This window comes from Zeugodacus cucurbitae, chromosome X (genome assembly GCF_028554725.1).
Source record: "Zeugodacus cucurbitae isolate PBARC_wt_2022May chromosome X, idZeuCucr1.2, whole genome shotgun sequence".
In the NCBI taxonomy this organism is placed as follows: domain Eukaryota; kingdom Metazoa; phylum Arthropoda; class Insecta; order Diptera; family Tephritidae; genus Zeugodacus; species Zeugodacus cucurbitae.
Window position 1 is genome coordinate 17,378,679 of NC_071672.1, and position 14,060 is coordinate 17,392,738.

Consider the following 14,060-nt stretch of genomic DNA (forward strand, 5'->3'; position numbering starts at 1 on the left):
ACAAGACAAGACAAGACAAGACAAGACATGACATGACATGACAAGACAAAACAAGACAAGACAACACAACGCACGACATGACATGACATGACAAGACAAGACAAGACAATATAAGACATGACAATACACAACAAGACAAGACAAAACAACACAACACACGACATGACAAGACAAGACAAGACAAAGCAACACAAGACAAAACAACACAACATACGACATGACAAGACAAGACAAGACAAGACAAGACAAGACAAGACAAGACAAGACAAGACAAGACATAACATGACAAGACAAGATAAGACATGACAAAACAAGACAAGACAACACAACACACGACATGACAAGACATGACATGCCAAGACAAGACAAGACAGGACAAGACAAGACAAGACAAGACAAGACAAGACAAGACAAGACAAGACAAGACAAGAAAAGACAAGACAATAGAAGACAAGACAAGATAAGACATGACAAGACAAAATAAGACAAGACAAAACAACACAACACACGTATGACATGGCATGACATGACAAGACAAGACAAGACAAGACAAGACAAAACAAGACAAGACAAGACAAGACAAGACAAGACAAGACAAGACAAGACAAGACAAGACTAGACAAGACATGACAAGACAAAGCAACACAAGACACGACATGACATGACATGACAAGACAAGACAAGACAAAACAACACAACACACGACAGGACAGGACAAGACAAGACAAGACATGACACGACAAAACAACACAAGACAAGACAAAACAACACAACACACGACAGGACAGGACAAGACAAGACAAGACAAGACAAAACAACACAACACACGTATGACATGGCATGACATGACAAGACAAGACAAGACAAGACAAGACAAGACAAAACAAGACAAGACAAGACAAGACAATACAAGACAAGACAAAACAACACAACACACGACATGACAAGACAAGACAAGACAAGACAAGATAAGACATGACAAGACAAAATAAGACAAGACAAAACAACACAACACACGACATGACAAGACATGACATGCCAAGACAAGACAAGACAGGACAAGACAAGACAAGACAAGACAAGACAAGACAAGACAAGACAAGACAAGACAAGAAAAGACAAGACAATAGAAGACAAGACAAGATAAGACATGACAAAACAAGACAAGACAACACAACACACGACATGACAAGACATGACATGCCAAGACAAGACAAGACAGGACAAGACAAGACAAGACAAGACAAGACAAGACAAGACAAGACAAGACAAGACAAGACAAGACAAGACAAGACAAGAAAAGACAAGACAATAGAAGACAAGACAAGATAAGACATGACAAGACAAAATAAGACAAGACAAAACAACACAACACACGTATGACATGGCATGACATGACAAGACAAGACAAGACAAGACAAGACAAAACAAGACAAGACAAGACAAGACATGACAAGACAAGACAAGACAAGACAAGACAAGACAAGACAAGACAAGACAAGACATAACATGACAAGACAAGATAAGACATGACAAAACAAGACAAGACAACACAACACACGACATGACAAGACATGACATGCCAAGACAAGACAAGACAGGACAAGACAAGACAAGACAAGACAAGACAAGACAAGACAAGACAAGACAAGACAAGACAAGAAAAGACAAGACAATAGAAGACAAGACAAGATAAGACATGACAAGACAAAATAAGACAAGACAAAACAACACAACACACGTATGACATGGCATGACATGACAAGACAAGACAAGACAAGACAAGACAAAACAAGACAAGACAAGACAAGACAAGACAAGACAAGACAAGACAAGACAAGACAAGACTAGACAAGACATGACAAGACAAAGCAACACAAGACACGACATGACATGACATGACAAGACAAGACAAGACAAAACAACACAACACACGACAGGACAGGACAAGACAAGACAAGACATGACACGACAAAACAACACAAGACAAGACAAAACAACACAACACACGACAGGACAGGACAAGACAAGACAAGACAAGACAAAACAACACAACACACGTATGACATGGCATGACATGACAAGACAAGACAAGACAAGACAAGACAAGACAAAACAAGACAAGACAAGACAAGACAATACAAGACAAGACAAAACAACACAACACACGACATGACAAGACAAGACAAGACAAGACAAGATAAGACATGACAAGACAAAATAAGACAAGACAAAACAACACAACACACGTATGACATGGCATGATACGACAAGACAAGACAAGACAAGACAAGACAAGACAAAACAAGACAAGACAAGACAAGACAATACAAGACAAGACAAAACAACACAACACACGACATGACAAGACAAGACAAGACAAGACAAAGCAACACAAGACTCGACATGACATGACATGACAAGACAAGACAAGACAAAACAACACAACACACGACAGGACAGGACAAGACAAGACAAGACATGACACGACAAAACAACACAAGACAAGACAAAACAACACAAAACACACGACAGGACAGGACAAGACAAGACAAGACAAGATAAGACATGACAAGACAAAGCAAGACAAGACAAAACAAGACAAGACAAAACAACACAACACACGTCAGGACAGGAGAAGACAAGACACGACAAGACGAGACAAGACAAGACAAGACAAGACAAGACAAGACAAGACAGGACAGGACAGGACAGGACAAGACAAGACAAGACAAGACAAAACAACACACGACATGACATCACAACACAAGACAAGACAAGACATTTTAAGACAAGACAAGACAAGAAAAGACAAGACATGACAAGACAAGACAAGACAAAACAACACAACACAACACATGACATGACATGACAAGACAAGACAAGATAAGACATGACAAAACAAGACAAGACAACACAACACACGTATGACATGACATGACATGACAAGACAAGACAGGACAAGACAAGACAAGACAAGACAAGACAAGACAAGACAAGACAAGACAAAACAAGACAAGACAAGACAAGACAAGACAAGACAAGACAAAACAAGACAAGACAAGACATGAGAAGAGAAGACAAGACAAGACAAGACAAGACAAGACAAGACAAGACAAGACAAGACAAGACAAGACAAGACAAGACAAGACAAGACAAGACAAGACAAGACAAGACAAGACAAGATAAGACAAGACAAGACAAGACAAGACAAGACAAGACAAGACAAGACAAGACAAGACAAGACAAGACAAGATAAGACAAGACAAGACAAGACAAGACAAGACAAGACAAGACAAGACAAGACAAGACAAGGCAAGACAAGACAAGACAAGACAAGACAAGACCAGACATGACAAGACAAGACAAGACAAGACAAGACAAGATAAGACCAGACAAGACAAGACCAGACATGACAAGACAAGACAAGACAAGACAAGACAAGACAAGACCAGACAAGACCAGGCAAGGCAACATAAGGCAAGACAAGACAAGACCAGACAAGACAAGACAAGGCAAGATAAGGCAAGACAAGACAAGACAAGACAAGACAAGACAAGACAAGACAAGACAAGACAAGACAAGACAAGACAAGACAAGACAAGACAAGACAAGACATGACAAGACAAAACAAGACAAGACAAAACAACACAACGCACGACATGACAAGACAAGACATGACATGACAAGCCAAAACAAGACAAGACAAAACAACACAACGCACGACATGACATGACAAGACAAGACAAGACAAGACTAGACAAGACAAGACAAGACAAGACAAGACAAGACAAGACAAGATAAGACAAGACAAAACAAGACAAGACAAGACAAGACAAGACAAGACAAGACAAGACAAGACAAGACAAGACAAGACAAGACAAGACAAGACAAGACAAGACAAGACAAAACAACACAACACACGACATGACATCACAAGACAAGACAAGACAAGACAAGACAAGACAAAACAAGACAAGACAAGACAAGACAAGACAAGATAAGACCAGACAAGACAAGACAAGACAAGACCAGACATGACAAGACAAGACAAGACAAGACAAGACAAGACAAGACAAGACAAGACAAGACAAGACAAGACAAGACAAGACAAGACAAGACAAGACAAGACCAGACAAGACAAGACAAGACAAGACAAGACAAGACAAGACAAGACAAGACAAGACAAGACAAGACAAGACAAGACAAGACAAGACAAGACAAAACAAGACAAGATAAGACATGACAAAACAAGACAAGACAACACAACACACGACATGACAAGACATGACATGCCAAGACAAGACAAGACAGGACAAGACAAGACAAGACAAGACAAGACAAGACAAGACAAGACAAGACAAGACAAGAAAAGACAAGACAATAGAAGACAAGACAAGATAAGACATGACAAGACAAAATAAGACAAGACAAAACAACACAACACACGTATGACATGGCATGACATGACAAGACAAGACAAGACAAGACAAGACAAAACAAGACAAGACAAGACAAGACAAGACAAGACAAGACAAGACAAGACATGACACGACAAAACAACACAAGACAAGACAAAACAACACAACACACGACAGGACAGGACAAGACAAGACAAGACAAGACAAAACAACACAACACACGTATGACATGGCATGACATGACAAGACAAGACAAGACAAGACAAGACAAGACAAGACAAAACAAGACAAGACAAGACAAGACAATACAAGACAAGACAAAACAACACAACACACGACATGACAAGACAAGACAAGACAAGACAAGATAAGACATGACAAGACAAAATAAGACAAGACAAAACAACACAACACACGTATGACATGGCATCATACGACAAGACAAGACAAGACAAGACAAGACAAGACAAAACAAGACAAGACAAGACAAGACAATACAAGACAAGACAAAACAACACAACACACGACATGACAAGACAAGACAAGACAAGACAAAGCAACACAAGACTCGACATGACATGACATGACAAGACAAGACAAGACAAAACAACACAACACACGACAGGACAGGACAAGACAAGACAAGACATGACACGACAAAACAACACAAGACAAGACAAAACAACACAAAACACACGACAGGACAGGACAAGACAAGACAAGACAAGATAAGACATGACAAGACAAAGCAAGACAAGACAAAACAAGACAAGACAAAACAACACAACACACGTCAGGACAGGAGAAGACAAGACAAGACAAGACGAGACAAGACAAGACAAGACAAGACAAGACAAGACAAGACAGGACAGGACAGGACAGGACAAGACAAGACAAGACAAGACAAAACAACACACGACATGACATCACAACACAAGACAAGACAAGACATTTTAAGACAAGACAAGACAAGAAAAGACAAGACATGACAAGACAAGACAAGACAAAACAACACAACACAACACATGACATGACATGACAAGACAAGACAAGATAAGACATGACAAAACAAGACAAGACAACACAACACACGTATGACATGACATGACATGACAAGACAAGACAGGACAAGACAAGACAAGACAAGACAAGACAAGACAAGACAAGACAAGACAAAACAAGACAAGACAAGACAAGACAAGACAAGACAAGACAAAACAAGACAAGACAAGACATGAGAAGAGAAGACAAGACAAGACAAGACAAGACAAGACAAGACAAGACAAGACAAGACAAGACAAGACAAGACAAGACAAGACAAGACAAGACAAGACAAGACAAGACAAGACAAGACAAGATAAGACAAGACAAGACAAGACAAGACAAGACAAGACAAGACAAGACAAGACAAGACAAGACAAGATAAGACAAGACAAGACAAGACAAGACAAGACAAGACAAGACAAGACAAGACAAGGCAAGACAAGACAAGACAAGACAAGACAAGACCAGACATGACAAGACAAGACAAGACAAGACAAGACAAGATAAGACCAGACAAGACAAGACCAGACATGACAAGACAAGACAAGACAAGACAAGACAAGACAAGACCAGACAAGACCAGGCAAGGCAACATAAGGCAAGACAAGACAAGACCAGACAAGACAAGACAAGGCAAGATAAGGCAAGACAAGACAAGACAAGACAAGACAAGACAAGACAAGACAAGACAAGACAAGACAAGACAAGACAAGACAAGACAAGACAAGACAAGACAAGACAAGACATGACAAGACAAAACAAGACAAGACAAAACAACACAACGCACGACATGACAAGACAAGACATGACATGACAAGCCAAAACAAGACAAGACAAAACAACACAACGCACGACATGACATGACAAGACAAGACAAGACAAGACTAGACAAGACAAGACAAGACAAGACAAAACAAGACAAGACAAGATAAGACAAGACAAAACAAGACAAGACAAGACAAGACAAGACAAGACAAGACAAGACAAGACAAGACAAGACAAGACAAGACAAGACAAGACAAGACAAGACAAGACAAAACAACACAACACACGACATGACATCACAAGACAAGACAAGACAAGACAAGACAAGACAAAACAAGACAAGACAAGACAAGACAAGACAAGATAAGACCAGACAAGACAAGACAAGACAAGACCAGACATGACAAGACAAGACAAGACAAGACAAGACAAGACAAGACAAGACAAGACAAGACAAGACAAGACAAGACAAGACAAGACAAGACAAGACAAGACAAGACAAGACAAGACCAGACAAGACAAGACAAGACAAGACAAGACAAGACAAGACAAGACAAGACAAGACAAGACAAGACAAGACAAGACAAGACAAGACAAGACAAGACAAGACAAGACAAGACAAGACAAGACAAGACAAGACAAGACAAGACAAGACAAGACAAGACAAGACAAGACAAGACAAGACAAGACAAGACAAGACAAAACAAGACAAGACAAGACAAGACAAGACAAGACAAGACAACACAACACAACACACGACATGACATGACATGACATGACATGACAAGACAAAACAAGACAACACAACACAACACACGACATGACATGACATGACATGACATGACAAGACATTACAAGACAAGACAGGACAGGACAGGAGAAGACAAGACCAGACAAGACAAGACAAGGCAAGATAAGGCAAGACAAGACAAGACAAGACAAGACAAGACAAGATAAGACAAGACAAGACAAGACAAGACAAGACAAGACAAGACAAGACATGACAAGACAAGACAAGACAAGACAAGACAAGACAAGACAAGACAAGACAAGACAAGACAAGACAAGACAAGACAAGACAAGACAAGACAAGACAAGACAAGACAAGACAAGACAAGACAAGACAAGACAAGACAAGACAAGACAAGACAAGACAAGACAAGACAAGACAAGACAAGACAAGACAAGACAAGACAAGACAAGACAAGACAAGACAAGACAAGACAAGACAAGACAAGACAAGACAAGACAAGACATGACAAGACAAGACAAGACAAGACAAGACAAGACAAGACATGACAAGACAAGACAAGACAAGACAAGACAAGTCAAGACAAGACAAGACAAGACAAGACAAGACAAGACAAGACAAGACAAGACAAGACAAGACAAGACATGACAAGACAAAACAAGACAAGACAAGACAAGACAAGACAAGACAAGTCAAGACAAGACATGACAAGAAAAAACAAGACAAGACAAGACAAGACAAGACAAGACAAGACATGACAAGACAAGACAAGACAAGACAAGACAAGACAAGACAAGACAAGACAAGACAAGACAAGACAAGACAAGACATGACAAGACAAGACAAGACAAGACAAGACAAGTCAAGACAAGACAAGACAAGACAAGACAAGACAAGACAAGACAAGTCAAGACAAGACATGACAAGAAAAAACAAGACAAGACAAGACAAGACAAGACAAGACAAGACATGACAAGACAAAACAAGACAAGACAAGACAAGACAAGACAAGACAAGACAAGACAAGACAAGACCAAACAAGACAAGACAAGGCAAGACAAGACAAGACAAGACAAGACAAGACAAGACAAGACAAGACAAGACAAGACAAGACAAGACAAGACAAAACAACACAACACACGACATGACATCACAAGACAAGACAAGACAAGACAAGACAAGACAAAACAAGACAAGACAAGACAAGACAAGACAAGATAAGACCAGACAAGACAAGACAAGACAAGACAAGACAAGACAAGACAAGACAAGACAAGGCAAGACAAGACATGACAAGACAAGACAAGACAAGACAAGACAAAACAAGACAAGACAAGACAAGACAAGACAAGATAAGGCAAGACAAGACAAGACAAGACAAGACAAGACAAGACAAGACAAGACAAGACAAGACAAGACAAGACAAGACAAGACAAGACAAGACAAGACAAGACAAGACAAGACAAGACAAGACAAGACAAGACAAGACAAGACAAGACAAGACAAGACAAGACAAGACAAGACAAGACAAGACAAGACAAGACAAGACAAGACAAGACAAGACAAGACAAGACAAGACAAGACAAGACAAGACAAGACAAGACAAGACAAGACAAGACAAGACAAGACAAGTCAAGACAAGACATGACAAGAAAAAACAAGACAAGACAAGACAAGACAAGACAAGACAAGACATGACAAGACAAAACAAGACAAGACAAGACAAGACAAGACAAGACAAGACATGACATGACATGACAAGACAAAACAAGACAACACAACACAACACACGACATGACATGACATGACATGACATGACAAGACATTACAAGACAAGACAGGACAGGACAGGACAAGACAAGACCAGACAAGACAAGACAAGACAAGACAAGGCAAGATAAGGCAAGACAAGACAAGACAAGACAAGACAAGACAAGACATGACAAGACAAGACAAGACAAGACAAGACAAGACAAGACAAGACAAGACAAGACAAGACAAGACATGACAAGACAAGACAAGACCAGACAAGACAAGACAAGGCAAGATAAGGCAAGACAAGACAAGACAAGACAAGACAAGACATGACAAGACAAGACAAGACAAGACAAGACAAGACCAGACAAGACAAGACAAGACATTTTTTTTTTTTTTTTTCAATATTTCTTTATTTATTGAATCTGCTTTGTTTAAAGCCTAACAATAAGTATTAAAATCTTAAATCTATTTACAACTAAGTAAGCTCAAGAATGTGTTTGAGCTTTTTGGCAGAACGTTGCTCTTTAGTAGGCAGGTAGATCTCTTCTTTTTAAACGAGTTTGATTGGAATGTACCAAGGCGTTTGCCAATGGGTTTGGATGTTCACGAAGTTTAGAAATATATTTCTTTCTGCTGTCCTCTATTTCCTTCTTTACCATAGGAATATCAAGATCCTTATGGATATTTTCATTACGCATGTACCATGGTGAACCCGTTATTGTTCTAAGCATTTTAGATTGGAATTTCTGAATTATATCAATGTTGGTTGCACAGGTCGTACCCCACAGTTGAATACCATACATCCAAATCGGTTTTATGATTGCATTGTATAACAGGACTTTGTTGTCTAGGCTAAGTTTAGAATTTTTGTTTAGAAGCCAATTTAAATTTGCTGCTCTTAACTTCATGCAAGTTACTCTACTCGCTATATGTTTCCGCCACGTAAGCCTTCGATCCAGGTGAATCCCAAGATAAGTTACTTCATTCGCTTGGGGTACTCCCACATTGTTTATTTTAATTGTCCGACATGTTTCTGGCCTTAGAGAAAATGTAACATGCTTGCATTTTTGCTCATTAATTTTTATACGCCAGTTGGCTAGCCATTCTTCGACACAAGTTAAGTGCTCCTCTAATACTCTTGATGCTCTAATGGGGCATTTGTTTCGGCTTACTATGGCTGTGTCATCCGCAAAAGTGGATGTCAATACGTTGTTAGCTATTGGAAGGTCTGCTGTATATATTATGTACAGAGTGGGGCCTAATACACTGCCCTGAGGTACACCGGCCCTTATTGCTCGTTCTTCTGATATAAAATCTGCTACTTTAACCGTAAATTTCCTATTTCTTAAATATGACTCCAATGTTTTATGCAATTCGTAAGGTAAAACGTTTTTGATTTTCCATAAAAGGCCTTCATGCCAGACCTTATCGAACGCCTGAGCTACATCGAGAAAAATAGCTGAACAGTACTCTCTGTGCTCGAATGCTTTCCTGATTTCGTTTGTAATTCTATTCACTTGCTCTACTGTGCCATGTTTAGCACGAAACCCGAATTGATGGGTTGGTATTATATTATTTTCGTGGAGGAAAGGAGACATTTTTGATAGTAAAACTTTTTCGAATATTTTGGAAAGACATGGTAAGAGACTTATTGGTCTGTAGGAAGATGGTTGTGTTAAGTCTTTTCCAGGTTTATCTATCATGATGATCTGCGACTTTTTCCACGAAATTGGATAGTACCCGAAACCAAGAATTGCATTAAAGAGCAAAGAGAGCACTGATATAGCAATATTTGGCAACTCAATTAACATTTTTGGAGTAATATTATCGTGTCCTGAAGACTTTTTCGGATTTAGCTCTTTTAGGATCTTGATAATTTCATAAGTAGACGTCCTAATAGACACGCTTGACTCGTTTGCAATATTGGGCAAAGTTGGCAACTTAAAGTTGTTTTTTGGTACATTGGGTTGAAATACCTTTTCAGGGTGATTTGCAAAGCAATTTGCTTTTTCCTCATTACTGCGCGCCCAATTACCATTCGACTGTCTTATAGGCATCTTGGAATCTACTGGAGGCTTAAAATACTTTTGGGCTTTCCAAAGGGAGTTTTTCTTGCTAGAATTTGGACACAGGTGCTTTATATAATTTTTAGTATTGTATTCTTCATCGCGTTTAAGTGCTTTTTTTAACTTACGTGCAGCCGATTTCAGTTGACGCAGAGTAGAAGGGGAACGACTTAACTGCCATTCACGTCTCGCTTGCCTTTTCTCATTTACAAGTTTTTCTATTTCATTATTAGTCATGTTTCTAAAAACCTTAACTTTTCTTTTAGGTGTTGACATGACAAGACAAAACAAGACAAGACAAAACAACACAACACACGACATGACATGACAAGACAAGACAAGACAAGACAATATAAGACATGACAATACACAACAAGACAAGACAAAACAACACAACACACGACATGACAAGACAAGACAAGACAAGACAAAGCAACACAAGACACGACATGACATGACATGACAATACAAGACAAAACAACACAAGACAAGACAAAACAACACAACACACGACATGACATTACATGAGAAAACAAGACAATACAAGACAAGACAAAACAAGACAAGACAAGACATGACAAGACAAGACAAGACAAGGCAAGATAAGGCAAGACAAGACAAGACAAGACAAGACAGGACAGGACAGGACAAGACAAGACAAGACAAGACAAGACAAGACAAGACAAAACAACACAACACACGAGAGGACAGGACAAGACAAGACAAGACAAGATAAGACATGACAAGACAAAGCAAGACAAGACAAAACAAGACAAGACAAAACAACAGAACACACGTCAGGACAGGAGAAGACAAGACAAGACAAGACGAGACGAGACAAGACAAGACAAGACAAGACAAGACAAGACAAGACAGGACAGGACAGGACAAGACAAGACAAGACAAGACAAGACAAAACAACACAACACACGACATGACATCACAACACAAGACAAGACAAGACAAGACAATATAAGACATGACAAGACAAGACAAAACAACACAACACAACACACGACATGACATGACATGACAAGACAAGACAGGACAGGACAGGACAAGACAAGACAAGACAAGACAAGACAAGACAAGACAAGATAAGACAAGACACGACAAGACAAGACAAGAAAAGACAAGACAATACAAGACAAGACAAGACGAGACAAGATAAGACATGACAAGACAAAATAAGACAAGACAAAACAACACAACACACGTATGACATGACATGACATGACAAGACAAGACAAGACAAGACAAGACAAGACAAAACAAGACAAGACAAGACAAGACAATACAAGACAAAACAACACAACACACGACATGACATCACAAGACAAGACAATATAAGACATGACAAGACAAAACAACACAACACACGACATGACATCACAACACAAGACAAGACAAGACAAGACAATATAAGACATGACAAGACATGACAAAACAACACAACACAACACACGACATGACATGACATGACATGACATGACAAGACAAGACAGGACAGGACAAGACAAGACAAGACAAGACAAGACAAGACACGACAAGACAAGACAAGACAAGACAAGACAAGACAAGAAAAGACAAGACAATACAAGACAAGACAAGACGAGACAAGATAAGACATGACAAGACAAAATAAGACAAGACAAGACAAGACAAGACAAAACAAGACAAGACAAGACAAGACAAGACAAGACAAGACAAGACAAGACAAGACAAGACAAGACATGACATGACAAGACAAAACAAGACAAGACAACACAACGCACGACATGACACACGTATGACATGACATGACATGACAAGACAAGACAGGACAACACAAGACAAGACAGGACAAAACAAGACAAGACAAGACAAGACAATACAAGACAAAACAACACAACTCATGACATGACATCACAAGACAAGACAAGACAAGACAATATAAGACATGACAAGACAAAACAACACAACACACGACATGACAAGACAAGACAAGGAGAAGACACGACAAGACAAAGCAACACAACACACGACATGACATTACATGACAAAACATGACAAAACAAGACAAGACAAGACAAGACAAGACAAGACAAAATAAGACAAGACAAGACAAGACAAGACAAGACAAGACAAGACAAGACAAGACAAGACAAGACAAGACAAGACAAGACAAGACAAGGCAAGGCAAGACAAGACAAGACAAGACAAGACAAGACAAGACAAGACAAGACAAGACAAGACAAGACAAGACAAGACAAGACAAGACAAGACAAGACAAGACAAGGCAAGGCAAGACAAGACAAGACAAGACAAGACAAGACAAGACAAGGCAAGACAAGACAAGACAAGACAAGACAAGACAAGACAAGACAAGACAAGACAAGACAAGACAAGACAAGACAAGACAAGACAAGACAAGACAAGACAAGACAAGACAAGACAAGACAAGACAAGACAAGACAAGACAAGACAAGACAAGACAAGACAAGACAAGACAAGACAAGACAAGACAAGACAAGACAAGACAAGACAAGACAAGACAAGACAAGACAAGACAAGACAAGACAAGACAAGACAAGACAAGACAAGACAAGACAAGACAAGACAAGACAAGACAAGACAAGACAAGACAAGACAAGACAAGACAAGACAAGACAAGACAAGACAAGACAAGACAAGACAAGACAAGACAAGACAAGACAAGACAAGACAAGACAAGACAAGACAAGACAAGACAAGACAAGACAAGACAAGACAAGACAAGACAAGACAAGACAAGACAAGACAAGACAAGACAAGACAAGACAAGACAAGACAAGACTAGACTAGACAAGACAAGACAAGACAAGACAAGACAAGACAAGACATGACAAGACATGACAAGACAAAACAACACTAAACAACACAACACACGACATGACATGACATGACATGACAAGACAAGACAAGACAAGACAATATAAGACATGACAATACACAACAAGACAACACAAAACAACACAACACACGACATGACAAGACAAGACAACACAACACAACACACGACAACACACGACATGACATGACATGACAAGACAAGACAAGACAAGACAAGACCGGACAAGACAAGACAAGGCAAGATAAGGCAAGACAAGACAAGACAAGACAAGACATGACAAGACAAGACAAGACAAGACAAGACAAGACAAGACAAGACAAGACAAGACAAGACAAGACAAGACAAGACTAGACTAGACAAGACAAGACAAGACAAGACAAGAC